The 15,767-nt window shown below is 34.7% G+C and overlaps 1 long non-coding RNA gene across 1 annotated transcript; it reads left to right on the forward strand.

The window, feature by feature from the left end:
* The first annotated feature begins 2,529 nt into the window (after nucleotides 1–2,529).
* Nucleotides 2,530–3,561, forward strand: LOC140854119 (uncharacterized). Its single transcript, XR_012137230.1, has 2 exons — nucleotides 2,530–3,083; nucleotides 3,219–3,561. It is a non-coding gene; the product is annotated as an uncharacterized lncRNA (long non-coding RNA).
* Nucleotides 3,562–15,767: the final 12,206 nt, after the last annotated feature.

The following is a 15,767-nucleotide window of genomic DNA, read 5'->3' on the forward strand; positions in this document are numbered from 1 at the left end:
GTGGATGGGTACAACTGGTTCTCCATTGCTCATAAGATATCGGTGCACCTAAAAGAAAATTTTGGTGGGACAACTATGATCAGCCTGAGATAGGTGACCATTGAATTTGACACATATAAGAAGCATCGTAATCACACAATAAGTGAGCATCTGAATGAAATGTCAAAGATGATTAGGAAGCTAAAAATAGTTGGTCATATCCTGACAAATGAGTAGCAAGTCTCGGCAATGATCCATTCTCTTCCTAATAGTGGGAAGCACATGAAGCTCAATCTGACCCACAATGATAAACATTCACAGATGTTGCCCGATATGTTGATCTTGAGAAAGAATGCCTTGTATCTGAGAGAGGCACTGAGACTGTCTTCTTAGTTAGATTAGATTCAAAGGGAGTTTCGAGCTCTAAGAATAAGGATAAGGATCAGAGGTGGAAGGAAAAGAGCAAGAAAGCAAAAGAAATTGCTCTTGGGCCTAAGAAGAACTTCAAAGGAAATAAGAAAAACAAACAATTTAAATGGAAGGACATGCTACCAAAGCAATTGATCTGAAACTGAAGGGTATTAGTAGGAAAAGAAGGCCATTGGTTACACCAATAGTGTGTATATGTTCACTAATCGATAAGTTATATATACATTAGCTAAATTAACTTCATATATATAATTATGAATATATATTATGGAAAGAAAATTAAACATGACTCTTGAAGGATTGAGTATGCGTTAATTATTGGTGTATATATCAATGTGTTTAGGGCAAAAAATGACACTCAAAAAGGCATCTCTATATCAATTACAAATGAATAATAACTGTGATATCCCTAATAGGTGCACACTAATATATTAAGAGTGTTCACTAGTCGCATGGCCTAATTGTCTGTATGAATGATCATCAAAAAAATTGTGTTTTAGGTTGAAAACATTGCTAAGCCCATTATTATGCAAGTGGGAGATTTAAGACATATATACTCAATTTGGGCTTAAAGAAAATTAAAAAAAAAAAGTGGATGGTTTCTAAACTGTCCATAAAAGAAAATAATGGATGGTTACTAAATCACCCATAAGTTTATAACTCTCATACAAAAGGAGAGAGTTTGACTTTAAGTAAATCTCTCTGAGACTTCTATAGAATAACCTATGAGAGAAGTAATATTATTTTCTCTCCGCAACAAAAAGAGAAGAACACAGTAAAAAAAAAAAAAAATCAAGGAGCAAAAGCAAGCGATTAAGAGGCAATTGAAGCTATAGCAATTGCTTTCTTTCCATTTTGTGATAAAAAAATATGATTGGAATGCTAAAAGGAATTGCATATGCTAAAACTTCAAAATAGCATTCTTCTTACCAATTTTCATATTATCCATCTCGCACATCTTCATAAATTAAAATATTTAATCAAACACAGCAATGATGGACCCTAAGCAAAATAAATTCATTCAGGAAAAGAGAATTGAGAATGAACAAGATAAAATGATTGAAGAAACAAATCATATCCTCTCACATCCACAATCCTAGTAGAAATCTAATTCTAGTCACATCATGTGATGGACGTGGCACATCAATTATACACTTGGCCTTCATCTGAGAAAACATCGCCATAGCACTCAGCCCCTTTAACCGCTCCAGATGTGGTGCACCTAAACCACACCAACCAGCACTCATACAGTGGGCTCCAATTGAATGCAATAATTGAATCCAATGCAGTTGGACATAACATCATGCTTATCCTGGTACGCAACTTTAAAAGCATGCCTTCGTAAGACAAATGGCACTCATATTTAATACTACAGCGACTAGTAATTATAACAAGGCCTATCGTAACATCATTGCAATTGCCACCTAGGTGCAATCTATATGATCAAAAGAGCAAACGACAAAGTTGTCATATATTTAATTATATAGTGATCGATGATAGATATTGGGTATAGAATTATCAACACTGCCATCAAGAGGTCATCCATGATCGATAATTCCTACCAAGGAAAACATGGTTGTCCCCCACTCACAAATGGCCAATGAAACACAATTACTTGTGGAAGTTCGTTGTTACTTGTTACATGCGTGTGAGACATGCACTTGTTGTGGTTGAGTCACACTTAATTGCCGATTTGAGTCTATAAATAGCTTCGCCTCCTTCATTCAGAGCAACATAAAATTTCTTCTCCATCCTTCTCCTCTCTCCCAGTTACTCCAAGAAGATAACAAGAGATGGCTCTCCAATGGTTCCTCCGAGCAATTAGTACCCAAATAGTTGGACACCCAACCAGTGAGTGTCCAAAAGAAGACAAAGTGAACAATGTGAAGATGGTTAGCTACCTTGGTGAAGATGGTGAGAGCTCAGTGAGTGGAAAGAATCAAAGTTTGAGCTCTGGTTTTCGAATGCCACTCCACTACCCTCGCTACAAGAAGGAAGACTACGAGAAAATGGAGGGCTGGAGGTTGGATCTACTGCTAAGGGAGTATGGTTTGTCTTTTGATGGATCCCTTGAGGAGAAGAGGAACTATGCCATGGGGGCCTTCTTGTGGCCTAGCCAACGCTAAGGTGGCTTCTCTAGGCTACTTTGGCCAATAGACATCTGCTTAAACTAAAGCTAGATGGATAGAGTTTGTTGATAAATATATCCCTAAGATGGATGGAGTTTGTTGAGCTCCTTGTACTTAATTAGTGTCGTTTAAATATGTGTTGTTGAGGAATATTAATGTTTATGTCAAGCTGCGTATTTATATTAAACCGTTAGTTGGGCTTTCTACAGATATATAATGCTTCTCTCCAATTTCTTTTAACCATTTTGTTCTTTGAAGAAGAAAGGTATAAAAGATTCATAAATTCTGGTGTGTCCATGCATGGAATATTTGTTCCCCATTCAAACCTTTTTTTTTCTTTCTTTCTTTCCTTTTTTTTTTTTTTTTTTTTGGAGGAAAGGGAAGCTCGAATGTCACCTGAAATTATTTGTTAAGAATTTGAGGTGATAAAGAATGTACAGGTAGAGATTAGCTCTTAACTAGAGCTGCTGGCTATAGAAGTCCACAGTACAAAGGCTTCCAACGAAAAAACCGGACAAAAAAGGTATCCAGGACTGAAATAATAAGGTGCAATTAACACCCAAGTATATTTCAATGTTTTTAACAATCTTTCTTCCTTTTTGGATCCTGTCCGTTCCAAGCTTAAGTTTCAATTCACTTTAGATTCCATCCTAAGTTTTGTTTGCTTGTCTTCTGTTTCAGCACAACCTTCCCAAGTTTGCTTCAGTGAAGCTATTCTGCAAAGAGGACGTTTGACTCCAGCCCTTGGAGTGATTGAAATCTTTCCTCGGGTGAAGATATTGTGCAAATGTGGTATTCGAAGTCTTGCACTTGGCGCTAATGAAATCTTTTCTTAGGGATAAGAATTACAATATAATTTGGAACAAATCTGTTTGCCTGAACAAAAACTTATGCTCTTCGTTCACCACTATCTCACTACACTCCATCTTTTATTTATAGAAGGAGTGCTTGCCAAGTCAGTGTTCTATTAGATTTTCTTAGTTGGATGTACTGTTGCTTGTGCTAAACAACTGGTATTCAGATAGCCAAAGTATTGCCTCTTTTCTTTCTTTCCTTCCTTTTTGATACTGAAAACATTGCCTCGTTATGAAACTGAAAGCAGTTTGAATCCCTGTAATTTTTTTAGCTGTTGGCACAAATTATATGTGAACTAGTTGCAAGTCAAGCGTTGCATAGCTAAATTTGAAACAAGAAAAAAATGATGTATCTCAATGGGAAGAACTGCTTACAATGAATCCATGTTCTTGCAGAATCTAGGCATAGAGATGCAAATTGGATGGGGGATGGTTGGCATAATTGGAAGCATAAGTGATGCAAATATGTGCCCCACACTTCAAGCTACTTTTATTTATTTATTTTAATTATATATGGCTATGATATAGTTTGTGGACCCGGATTTACATCAGCCTTGACTCATTGTTGCACGTAGCTTTCTGAAGAAATCGAGGGAGAGGCGGCCGCTCTTATCACTAAGTACAGGAGCATTTCTAGTAGGATTTATTTTTAAGTTCTCCGAACAAGATTAGGAGAAGAGGATGAGTTTTATTCCCACCAGATTTGTTTGATTTAATTGGAGATATTTATCGGCAGCTGATTGGTATATCTTTCTCTATTTCTACTCGAGAAACTGGGTTTCTAGTTCGTGGTGTTCTCTTATAATTTTGATTAGAGGAGAAAAATGCTAAGCATTCATTCTAATAGGAATCATTCACCATCTCATAACAATGGATACATCATTCATGTTTTATTTTGAATGTATATATTTTTATTAGCACTTAAACTACTCATAATATTTAAAGTTCTTTGATTCTGTATAAATACCTAAAATCTTTCTAATAAATAATAATTGATACGAGACTACATATATGATTCTCACAATCACTATTATGAATGACTTGAAAGGTACAAAAAAAATCTATTAGATATAACATACGGCTATAGGAAAGAGAGGAGGAGAGAAAAGAGAGATTGATATTATAAAACATTTAAATCGTAATGAATATCAAATGGTAATGTTGACATTATCATTAAACAATGTTCCAAAATAAAGCTTGAACTAATATTACGGGAGAAAAGGGATCATAACTTCTACAATTAATCCCTAAGACTTCGATATATGGATTGTTTGATAAGCTAAAGTGGAATGCAACATTTATCAAAGTTATCATATTGATCCTCTATATATTATATTGGTTAGGATTCAGCAGGAAACTTCACATAGATGGGACGGAAGCACAGGACCGCTTCCTTCAAATATAAACTAACATTTTCAAATGTGAACTAACCCACGTAACTGCAATCACGTGATGCTCCCCGGTTCCGACTGATAGCTGCTCACAAAATTTTGTGACGAGGTGGGGTTTGAATTTTGGGGGCAAAGACATTTCAAGCAGGTAGTGGATAAATTAAGGGCATGTTTGGTTCATGGCCAAAATTGGAATCGAAGCTGGAATTGAAATGGATTAAATTATGAGAATTATAATTAGAATGATTATATCCCTGACATTTAGTTCACGACGAGAATCAAAAATGGAATTGGAATGCAATTTAAATATTAGGAAAGAATAAAGATTGGGCTTTAGGAGATTGGGACATTTTTTTTCTTTTCTGAAATCGAAATGAAAATAAGATCTTCCAACCAAATAGCTAGAACAGGAGTCATTCATTCCTATTTAATTTAGAGTCCAATTCTCTCCAACCAAATAGGCTTTGAGATTAAATGGGTGATTCTAATTCCAGACAACCCCATATAGTCCTTTGGCAATTATGATAATCAGGCCAGTCCAAGCCCAAACCCAATGGGGCCCTCTCCTTAGGCGATGGCCTGTGCCTTTCTAAAACTGAGGGTGGGAGGGAAGGGGGGAAATATTTCTCTTGTTCTTCCGATCTTTCTTTTAGCTGAACCCCCATCGCCTCTCCCGCTCACCACTCTCACTCCCAACCATTCCAAACCTTTTCTCAGATGCCTCCTCACTAATTTATCATATCCTTCTCCTCCTTTGCTGCACACATCTCTCTCTCATATTCTTTCTCTATCCCACATCCTCTCTCTTCCATGCTCTCTTTCTCCCTTTCTCTCCTTCTCTTTTTCTTCATATCTTCTTCTTCCTTTTCTCTTTTGCTCTCAAATCCCCTTCCTTTCTTGGCAACTCGAAGAAAGAAAAGAAAGGAGAGATCTCTCTCTTTCTTTTTTCTGTGTGTGTGGGTGCATGTAAGTGGGTTTGTGATGTACCCCTGTCCCACTTGGCGTTAGAAAGCCGAACAAGATTAGTTTTTCCCCGATTATAGCAATAGTCATTGTACAAACAGAATTTAGAATTTTTAAAAATTTCAGAAAGAATTTAGCTTTCTTAGAGTTTTTAAAAAAATTATTTTAAAAATATTGGTGTACCATTGATTTGATATATATATATATATATATATATATATATATATATATATGTGTGTGTGTGTGTGTGTGTGTGTGTGTGTGTGTGTGTTGAATTATTAGGTCCTGAGGAATCCTAGGGGTGCATTTAGTTTGTCAAATGGTTGGTATCTATGAGATATGTAACATTTATATTTTATAGTAATTAATCAGAATCAAATAAGAATTATCTTATCCCTTTAAAATGATACAAATTGCCATGATTACATTCAGATTTAATTGTGCATGGAATTTGGTATGAAATTTCTATAATTATGAATAATTGATTAGTGATTTGAATTCTACAAATTGAAATATACGATGTTACATGTTATGATCAAATTAGGCTTGCAAAATCTTGATTATTGCCTGTAGAATTACATGTATCATAACTGTACCAAAGCTATATAGAATTTGTATCAAAAGTATGCCGAAGCTGTATCGAAAAAAAAAAAGAAATATATAAATTATATATATTTATATATTTATATATGTATTACTTGATTCTCAATCCTATTGTGTTTGATGTCAGGACTAAGTACTTGAGATCCCCACCATAGGGGTGATCATGGTGATACTCAGCAATTGGATTATGGTATAGCAACCCCACCGTCGGGGTGATTGTGGTGATCTCTACCACGAGGGATATCATGGAAACCTAGTCATAGGGGTAATCATGGTGATGCTTGAGTTGTAAGGGTATAAATATGCCATAGTAGGGGCTATAAAGCTAAAAAGAATTGGATACTAGTGTTTAAGTACATTATTATGAAAGTTGACGTATAATAGAGTCTAGTATTTTATTGATTCTTTATGCCGATATTATAAAAAAGTTAGTCTGTGACTTTGATTTGAACACTATTGATTGTGTGATTATAATACTGGATAGATTTGTATCATATCCTGGAGGAATTAATTGAATTGTATTATAATATGATTTGAATCAGTTTTATAAAGTATATTTGTTACTTATTGATCTGTGAAGCTCACAATCTTTCCCTATTGTTTCAGATGCAAGATCCAGAGGTTAGTTTGACCAGCTCTTTGGAGAATAGTGAGGGGCAAGGCCATCCTTGTAGCCCGTTGAACTAGTTTGCTCAAGTATATATATATATTATGGTATTTTTTGAATTATGTAATTTACTTATCCACTAAAAGTTTTGGATTGTAAAATTTAGAAGAAGAATCCTATGACATGATGTTTTGTGGTGTGATATCATATGTGATCATTTGGGTTAATTGTCCAGGTACTCTGATATTTACGGTCTCCTATATATGAATTGTATAAACTGTATGTTATATTGATTCATTGACAGGCAGATGCCTTACATGCATATAGGGATAATTCTCTGTAAGTATACGGCGGCTGCTCACATTCTCGATATTTAAACTCAGGGTTAGAGGCATGACAGTTAAAGTAGTATTAGAGCATAGTTTTAAATTTGTAAAAAAAAAATTTTAGATCCTAGTTGACACACATTGAGTGTAGATAGAGTGGTTATCTAATATTTAGAAATATCTCTACCTATTGTGGTTGCTAGCTCTAAATCTTGATCATTCATGACCTTACAATTGAACTTTGTTATTGTCTCAATGCAAATAAGAAATAGCACCCCACTATTTTTGGAAGATTGCTAGCATTATAAATTACTCCCAAACTAATGAATCTTCAAACCAGCAGGCTAATAATAATGATCAGCAAATGGGTGCTAGGATGGCTACTGAAAATGTTTAGACTAGACAAACAAAATAGCTTGCAGTTCTTCAGATTATGGAGATTATGACAGAAATAATACAGAAACAACAGCAATAATTCAGGGATTAACAAATGAAACAGAAGAAGTAGCTCCAAAAGCAACAATTGCAATTTCAAAAGTAAATACAAGAATAGTTTTGCAACAATAACAACAAATGTTACAAAAAAAAAGAATCTTAGTCATCCAATGTTGGGCCTTAGATAGTGCAGTGTGGTGGTATAGTAGAATTTAGATAGCCCCTCTAGTTTTCAGAGGAACTACTGAACCATTGGATGCCAAGGATTGGTTAATTGAAAAAATGAAAAAAGTCTTTACTATCACAAAATGTTTAGAGGAAGATAAAATAACTTATGCCTCTTACATGCTTTAGGATGAGGCCTCAGGTTGGTAGACGATGGTACAGACCAAGCATACCTCTGATATAGAGCTCTTCACTTGGAAGAAATTCTATAAAGATTTGTATGAAAAGTACTTTCCTATTCGTATTAGAGTCCAAAAAGAGTAGGAATTTATTTTTTTAAGATAGAAAGATATGACTGTGGTACAGTATGAAGTTAAATTTAATGAACTTGCTAATTTTGCTCTCAAACTAGTAGAAGATGAGGGGACCAGTGTTTGTAAGTTTCATATGAATTTAAGAGTAGAACTTAGAAAAAGAGTAGCATCCTTGCATTTGACCACCTATGTAGACATGGTGAATACCGCATTGATAATAAAAAGAAAAATTAAATAGAAATAAAAGGAAGAGAGGGTCAGAAAAAGAAGTTTAGGTCAGCCATGAGATAGAGTAGAGAAAGTTCAACTTGACAGTCAAAGAAACCAATTCAATAAGAAGTGGTTAGATAATCTCAAGCCAATTCAATTCGCTATTCTAGGTGTGGAAAGAATCACTTAAATAAGGATTGTCCTTTCAATACTGGTGCTGATTTTAGATTTGGCCAAAAGGATTAGAAAATAGCAACTTATTCAATGCTAGTGAGGGTTAGTCTGCTTGAACACCTTCTGTTTTTCAGTGAGCTCAAGTACTAGCAAGTAGAACTCCTTCTACTGAAAAAAGCAGAGTGAGAAGCCAAAGACCTCAGACTCAGGGATGTGTATATATCATTACTCAACAAAATATCCAAGTTTCTAATACGATGATAGCAAGTACCATTTTAGTACTCAACACTTATGTATGTGCTTTACTTGATGCTGGTGCCACTCATTCTTTTATATCCACTGAATTTGTTGAAAAACGTGATACTTTAGAGACAATAGTATATGATGAAATCCTGATGGAAGATATATTAGTTATCAGTTATGTTTGTAAGTTCAATGTTATTAAAATAGGAGATAAGGAGCTGGTGGCAGATTGATAGTGCTAGAAATAAGGAACTTTGATGTGATATTAGAAATGGATTGATTAGCTACCTATTATGTCTCAGTTGACTATCCTAAAAAGAACTATGAATTTTTATATTTCTAATATGTCAGAGTTTAATTTTGTGAGAAGTATAAGAACTATCCCTCCATGGATAGTATCCATTTTGCAAGCTAACTGAATGTTAAAGAAGAGTTGTATAGGATATTTGACTAATATGAGAGATACGCAAGTAGGTGAACAAAAATTAGAAGATATCCCTATTGTGTATGAGTTTTCTGATATTTTTTCAGATGACTTATTAGGATTACCACAAGATAGAGAGATCAAATTCTCCATTGACTTGGTTCCTGGTATAAGGCTAATTTCTAAAACTTTGTACCAAATGGCTCTTCCAGAATTGAAAGAGTTAAAGAAGCAACTTCAAGAATTATTAGATGAAGATTTTATTAGATCTAGTGTATCAGCTTAGGGATCTCTAGTTCTATTTGTAAAAAAAAGGATAGAAACTTACGAGTTTGTATTAATTACAGAAAACTGAATAAGATAATTGTTAAAATTAAGTATCCATCATCCATAATTGATGATTTATTTGATCAACTATCGGGAGCCCAAGTGTTTCTAAGATTGACTTCAGATCAAGATATCAATAATTAAAGATCAAAATAGAGGATGTTCCTAAAACTGCCTTTCGAATCTGATATAGACATTATGATTTTTGATGATGCCATTTGGATTAACTAATGCTCCAACTGCATTCATAGATTTGATGAATAAGATGTTTATGTCTTTCTTAGATCAGTTTATAGTAGTATTTATTGATAACATTTTGATCTTTTTCAAAGGTAAAGAAGAGCATCTAAGATGTATCCTTTAAATCTTAAGAGAAAAGAAGTTATTTACCAAGTTAAGTAAATATGAGTTTTGGCTGGATAAAGTAGCATTTCTTGGGCATGTAATATCTAATGATGATTTTTTTATAAATCCTGAAGAAATAGAAGCTATTGTAAGCTAGAGTAGGCCAACTGGTGTGTCTAAAATTCATAGAAAGATTTTCTAAAATTGCTGCACTTTTGACCCATTTGACTCAGAAAGGAGTCAAATTTGAATGGTCTAAAGAATATGAGAAATATTTTAACGAATTGAAAAGATGACTGATATCAGCCCCTATTCTCCCCATACCTTCTAGCGGTGGAGGTTTCATAATATACATGATGCTTCTAAGAAGGGTTTAGGATGTATTTTAATATAGCATGATAAGATTATAGCATATGCCTATAGGCAATTAAAATCTTATGAATAAAATTATCCTATACATGATTTGGAGTTAGGAGTAGTCATATTTACCCTTAAAATTTTAAGACATTATTTATATGGTGAGTATTGTGAAACATTCACTGATTATAAAAGTCTGAAGTATATTTTTACTCAAAAGGAATTAAACATGAGGTAGAGAAGATGGTTAGAATTGTTGAAGAACTATGAGTTATCTATCAATTATCATCTAGAAAAAGCTAACATAATAGCTGATGCATTGAGCAAAAAATCCTTTGATTATTTGACAGCATTGATTACTACTCCAAAGCATATTCTGATGGATCTAATAAAATTTGATATTAAAGTATGGAAGCATGAATATGGGACATAGATAGCATATTTTAGAATACAGTCTAATTCGATTGAAAGAATTAAAGCTGCTCAAGATAGTGATTCAGAATTATAGAAAATTAGAGAACAAGTGGATCCCAAGACAACCAAAATTTTTAGTTCATGAGGATGGATCCTTGAGGTTTAGAAATAGAGAATGGGTACCTAATGCTTCAGAATTGATGAGAGAAATCTTAGAAGAGGCTCTAATACTAGCTATACCGTACATCCTGGTAGCACCAAAATGTATAAGGATTTGAAAGAATTTTTCTAATAGAATAATATGAAAAGAGAAATTGCGCAGTTTATTGCCCAATGTCTAATATGTCAATTAGTAAAAACTGAGCATCAGAGACCAAAAGGATCACTACAGTCTCTACCCATTTTTGAGTGGAAATAGGAGTATATCATTATGGATTTTGTGACCAATTTGCTGAAAAATCCTCATAGTAATGATAAAGTCTAGGTAATTATTGATAGATTAACCAAAATCAACTCATTTTTTGGCATTCAGAGCTGGTCATATTCTTGAAAGGTTAGCTAAGCTTTATATTAAAAAAATTGTGAGACTACATGATGTCCCTGTGACTGTTATATCAGATAGAAATACTAGGTTCGTGTGATGACCCGATCTTTTGATCATTCAAAACTTTTCCCCCGCATGAATCTCAAAGCAGAGAAAGCCAAAAAAAAAAATAAAACCCCACACACTAGGCATGTGAGGCGAACGAGGACTCTTGATGGAGTCCATCTTCCTTCTTCGAATTCATTTGAGATCAAGACTCTAGAGCTCGTCGAAGCTCTAAGATCCCCTCTATAATCCCTCCCTTCTCCCTCTAGGTGAGTTGCCTTCAACCTCGATTGATCACCAAAGAAAACCCCTTGAATTTACTATGACTTTCTGATGATGGTGCCCCATGATTCATCACCAAAGTCAAGGTAAGAGGTCTCTGGTTCTATCTCCATCTTCTCCCTATCCCTTATCTATCATCGATGATTAGTTTGTGACTGGTAAGTCACCGGATCTCCTTTGAATGCGAGTCTCTCATATTTCTTCCTTTTCTTCCTCTCATCAGACCAGCAACTGTCATTGATTGGAGACTCATTTTGGCTGTCGAGGATCGAGCCATCATCATCAGAGCCATTGTGGTCATGGCCATCGGGGGCTTCAGCCATAAAAGTCGGCTGGGGCCTAAGACCCTTCTTGATCCTCTATTTCCACAAAGAAAGAAGAAAACAAGAAAAGAAAATAAGGAAAAGAAAAGAAAAGAAAAGAAAAAAGAGAGTTTTCTCTCTTTCCCCTTCTCCTCTCTTTGCTTTCTTTCTCCACTTTCTCTCTCTATAAATTTTTCTCTCCATTTTCTCTCTAAATTCCTTCTCTCTCTTCATGAATTTTTCTCTTTAAAAATCTTATGGACCAATGGAGGGTCCAGATGTCTAGATAAACCCAGATCAAGTGGTTGGACCTTAGTGTGGGGTTCTAGATTGGTACCATAGGTGATTATCTGACTGATTGGTCTTTACCTAGGCTTTCATTGGCTATTCCTAGACTCACCATCAATAATCCCGAATTTGTTACTATTGCCTTAACTGGACCATCTATTTATTGATCTGTAAAATTTGACTACATCTTTTTGATTGATTAGAGTTGCTAGATGCTGCTGTCCGACTAGTCTCATCCTTCTCATGTCAATCTTGTTCTATGATAAGTATTAGTTTTTATGTGAAAATACAACTGATTTGATGAGAAGATATTGGGTTAGAGGATTTGTGCTCCAACTCTAAATCAAAATAAATCCCTAAATTTTTATTATTAATTAGTCATATATTAGATATGATCGAAAAATTTGGGATTAAAAGCAATTTGGATATTATAGCTTTAAAAAAAGGTATTTAATGATAATTTATTTTTTTTATGTTGATGGTTGATCAAGGATGTGTTAAAATTATATCATTGAGTAGATATGCTAGTTGTGGATTGGTAAATTCTATTTCACAGTTTGTCGTCAATAGAGGTAAGAATTTTTGAACATTGTTCACCTATTTATATAAAAATTATTTTATGCATCAGTGATTTGATTTATATGATTTTGATAGTTACATGCTATATACTTATTTTGTTAAGTATATATATGATCTATATGGAGTTATGTATTACCTATCACTGATCTTGACTTGGATGAATTTTGGCAACCTTATGCATCGAGTTTTGCAAAAAAATATAATTTTGAATTACAATACATGATAAGCTTGTAATTGAGTTGTGTGACTATATGGAGGATTATGGTGCTTAGGGCTAGTCACTTTATTAGTGCCTTATCACGGACTTGAGATGTGATCATGGTAGTTTAGAGTTGTGCACTTATGGTCCTCTAGCTAGCCACTTAATTGGTGCCTTATCATGGGCTTAAAACATGATCGTAGCATTTCAAGGTCGAGCATTTATGGTCTTTTGATCTAGCTATTTTATGAGACCTCACCACGGGCTTAAATGTGATGTGATAGTTCAGAGTTGAGTACCTATGATTCTTTGGACTAGCTACTTTATTGATGCCTTATCACTGGCTCGAAACATCGTAGTGGTGGTCCATAGGACTAGCCACTTTATTACCATCTGCATGGGTGGTTGTGGTAGTCTATAGTATTAACCACTTTTATTGTCTTATCATAGGCTTAAAATGTGATCGTGGTAGTCCAGAGCCAAGCATCTGGGTATGATTGGATCTGATGTAAGTTGGTTGAGATAATTATGTGATGTGACTCATTGCACCAAAAGATATATTTGCTATGCATATTTTATGAATCAAAGTATCTTTTGGCATTGGATATATATATGAATAATAATCATTATCAATTTTTTATTTATTATTATTATTATTATTATTATATTGGTGTTAGTGTGTAAGAATTTTTTTTGGATTATAAAGCTTACAACCCTCTCCTTTTCTTTCTTTTTTAGAGTTACAAGATGCCTATACTTGGCTATGGTTGGGATTATGATTTGAATGGATTGATTAGATAGAATATTAGCAATAATAGTTAGATGATCGAGTATGATAAATTGAAAAAGATCTATATTTGTTAATTTGGAATAGTTGTTCTGAATTGAGATCAATAATGTCCAAAGAATGTTGAGATTGTAATGAATTTATAGACCTTGTATATTTTTTAGGATCTTATCTTAAGGAGTATGCAGCCATCACGTATCTAATCTGGATGTTGAGTTCGGAGTGTGACAATTTGTATCACAATTCTGAAAAAAATTGTATAAAGTCTTGGGAACTAAACTAAATTTTAGTACTGCTTTCTACCCCCAATAGACGGACAATCAGAAAGAGTTATTTAGATATTAGAAGATATGTTAAGAGCTTGTGTCACTGATCTTAAAGGCTCTTTGAAAAAATATTTACCTTTAGTAGAAATTGCCTATAATAACAGTTAGAAAAAATTACAGCAACACCCCTTGAATTTTGATCCATTTATACTTGGACTCCAAAAAGAAATTTCAAATGGATTCTAAAATTTTGAAAAATTGCAAAGAGGCCCAACCATTAATCTCTGTTAGGCAATGTTATAATGTGAGGGTCACCTGAGAGGTTAAATTTTATGAAATACTATAAATATCTTTCCTAGAAGTTCTTAATTTTGGCATGACTAGAGCTCAGCACATGGCTCGATTGAGACTCCGATCTGAGAATGGAAAAAATAGAGGAAAAACTTGAAAAAAACATAGGAAAAATCAAGAAAACAAAGGGTGAAAAAAGGGAAAAATTGATTGATCAAATTTTCCTTTTTCCCTTTTTTCTTCTCATTTCTTTCTCTTTTTTGAAGATCTATAGGAAGGAAAGCACTAAGGAAAATTGGAGGAGAAATATTGAGATGATGGGGAGGAAGGTGATGGTGGAGATCGATGGGAGGTGGCAATGAGGAGAGTAGGGAGAAAGTCAACATTTTTCTTTTTCAGAGATATATGGGAAAGAAAGCATCTGAAGGAGATTGGAGGGGGAAGGCCGATGCCGGTGAGGATTGGGAGGAAGATGACGATTGAGACTAACAGGAGGTAGCAACGAGGAGAGCGGAAAGGAGGTGGGTGTCCGTGAGGGCTTGGAAGGATGATGGCGGAGATCAATGGAAAGTGACAGTAGAGGTGGGCGTTTGCGAGGGCTTGAGAAGGTGACGATAGAGATCGGTGAGAGATCACAGTGAGGAGAGTGGGGAGAAGGTGGGCATCTGTGAGGGTTTGAAAAGGCGACAGCAAAGACCAGCGGGAGGTGGCTGCGGAGGTGGGCATCTGTGAGAGCTCGAGAAGGCAATGATGGAGATCAATGGGAGGTGGCAGTAAGGAGAGCAAGGAGGAGGTAGGTGTCCATGAGGGAGAAGGCAACAGCGGAGACCAGCAAGAGGTGGTAGCGAAGGTGGCATTCATGAGGGCTTGGGATGGGTAAGAGAAGGGTTCGAAAGAAAAAAAGAAAAAAAAATTATCGAGAAAACCTATGAACTAAGGGTATTTTAGTCATTTTTTCTTTTTTGTTAATGCTGTTAGGTCGCAGATAGATGGTTGGATCTTTTTGCAACTTTTTTCTTTTGGGATCCAAGTATAAATGGGTCAAAGTTCAAAAGATATCTTTGTAATATTTCTTAACAGTTATCAGTTCAGTATACAAATGCCACCTTGTAAGGCTTTATATGGAAGAAAATGTAGATTCTCGATATGTTAGGATGATATGGGTGAGAAGAGATTATTAGGATTTGAAGTGGTATAGCAAGTAGTAGAAAAGATTTATTTAATTAAAGAGCATCTCCGTACAGCTTAGAGTAGATAGAAATGTTATATAGATATAAGGAGGCAAGAATTAGAGTTCCAAACTAGTGTTCATATATTCTAAAGTTATCACTTACTAAAAGAATTGTAAGATTGAGAGTTTGGAGAAGTTGATCGGCTCTAGATATGTTGGTCCATTTGAAGTATTAGAGAGAGTTAGTGTAGTGGCTTACAGACTTGCTTTGCTCTCTATACCTGCTGGTATACATAATATCTTCTATATATGTTTTTATGTTGA

The sequence above is a fragment of the Elaeis guineensis genome, chromosome 15, assembly GCF_000442705.2.
Source record: "Elaeis guineensis isolate ETL-2024a chromosome 15, EG11, whole genome shotgun sequence".
Lineage (NCBI taxonomy): Eukaryota > Viridiplantae > Streptophyta > Magnoliopsida > Arecales > Arecaceae > Elaeis > Elaeis guineensis.